Source organism: Seriola lalandi, unplaced genomic scaffold (genome assembly GCF_002814215.2).
Source record: "Seriola lalandi dorsalis isolate HSWRI2012SDOR001 ecotype SW California unplaced genomic scaffold, Sedor1 jcf7180002054482, whole genome shotgun sequence".
Taxonomy (NCBI): Eukaryota; Metazoa; Chordata; class Actinopteri; order Carangiformes; family Carangidae; genus Seriola; species Seriola lalandi.
The window spans coordinates 824118-825973 of record NW_019525035.1 but is presented as its reverse complement, the minus strand read 5'-3'; the positions used below and the strand labels follow the sequence as shown (position 1 = coordinate 825973).

The 1856-nt window shown below is 26.3% G+C and overlaps 1 protein-coding gene across 1 annotated transcript in view; it reads left to right on the top strand.

The window, feature by feature from the left end:
* Positions 1 to 1856, top strand: part of lcp1 (lymphocyte cytosolic protein 1 (L-plastin)) — a 26190-nt gene that overhangs the window by 17865 nt on the left and 6469 nt on the right. The gene's annotated exons all lie outside the window — the stretch shown is intronic.

Below are 1856 nucleotides of genomic sequence, written 5' to 3'. Positions count from 1 at the left end.
TATGCCTTCATATACTTTGACGTTTTTTTACCTTACTATATTGTGACGTTTGTTGACGTTTTTATGCCTTACTATACTGTGAAGTTTTTTGACGTTTTGATGCCTTACTATACTTTGACATTTTTATGACTTACTATACTATGATGTTTTTTTAAACTTTTTTATGCCTTACTATACTATGACTTTTTTTTTTACGTTTTAATGCGTTACTACACTATGACGTTTTTTTTAAACGTTTTTATGCCTTACTACACTATGATGTTTTTTTTTAAACTTTTTTATGCCTTACTATACTATGACTTTTTTTTTTACGTTTTTATGCCTTACTATACTATGACTTTTTTATGCTTTATTATCATGTGACATTTTTTTACGTTTTTATGCCTTACTATACTATGACTTTTTTTTGTTACGTTTTTATGCCTTACTATACTATGACGTTTTTTAAAACGTTTTTATGCCTTACTATACTATGACGTTTTTTAAAACGTTTTTATGCCTTACTATACTATGACGTTTTTTTAAACGTTTTTATGCCTTACTATACTATGACATTTTTTTTTACGTTTTTATGCCTTACTATACTATGACTTTTTTTTTTACGTTTTTATGCCTTACTATACTATGACTTTTTTTTACGTTTTTATGCCTTACTATACTATATTTTTATGCTTTATTATCATGTGACATTTTTTTACGTTTTTGTGCCTTACTATACTATGACGTTTTTGCGCCTTAATATACTATGCCGTTTTTTGACGTTTGTATGCCTTCATATACTTTGACGTTTTTTTACCTTACTATATTGTGACGTTTGTTGACATTTTGATGCCTTACTATACTTTGACATTTTTATGAATTACTATACTATGATGTTTTTTAAAACTTTTTTATGCCTTACTATACTATGACTTTTTTTTTTACGTTTTAATGCCTTACTACACTATGACGTTTTTTTTTAAACGTTTTTATGCCTTACTATGCTATGACATTTTTATGCCTTACTGTACTATGACATTTTTATGCCTTACTATCATGTGACATTTGTTGACATTTTTATTCCTAACTATACTATGACATTTTTATGCCTTACTATACTGTGACGTTTTTTGACTTTTTGATGCCTTAATATACTATGATGTTTTTTTGACGTTTTTATTCTTTACCAAACTATGACGTTTTTATATCTTACTATACCATGACATTTTATGACTTTTTTTATGCCATACTTTACTATGACATTTTTATGTCTTATTATACTATGACCTATTTGAGGTTTTGATGCCTTACTGTACTAAAACATTTTATTTTTTACATTTTTATGCCATCCTATACATATATATATTTTTTGACGTTTTTATTCGTTACGATACTATGACATTTTCATTCCTTACTATAGTATGACGTTTTTATTTCTTACTATACTATGACATTTGTATGCCTTACTATATTATATTTTATGCCTTAATATACTATGACGTTTTTTTTACTTTTGGTGCCTTACTATACTATGACGTTTTTATGCCTCAATATAATATGACGTTTTTTGACATTTTTATGCCTTACTATACTATGATATTTTTATGCCTTACTAAACTATGACGTTTTTATGACTTTTTTCTGCCTTAATATAATATGACGTTTTAATGACTTTTTTTTGCCTTACTATACTATGACGTTTTTATGCCTTAATATACTATGACGTTTTTTGACGTTTGTATGCCTTATTATACAATGAAAATTTTATGCCTTACTATACTGTGACATTTTTTGACTTTTTGTGCCTTACTATACTATGATTGTTCTTGACTATTTTGTGCCTGAATATATTATAACTTTTTTACACCTTACTATAC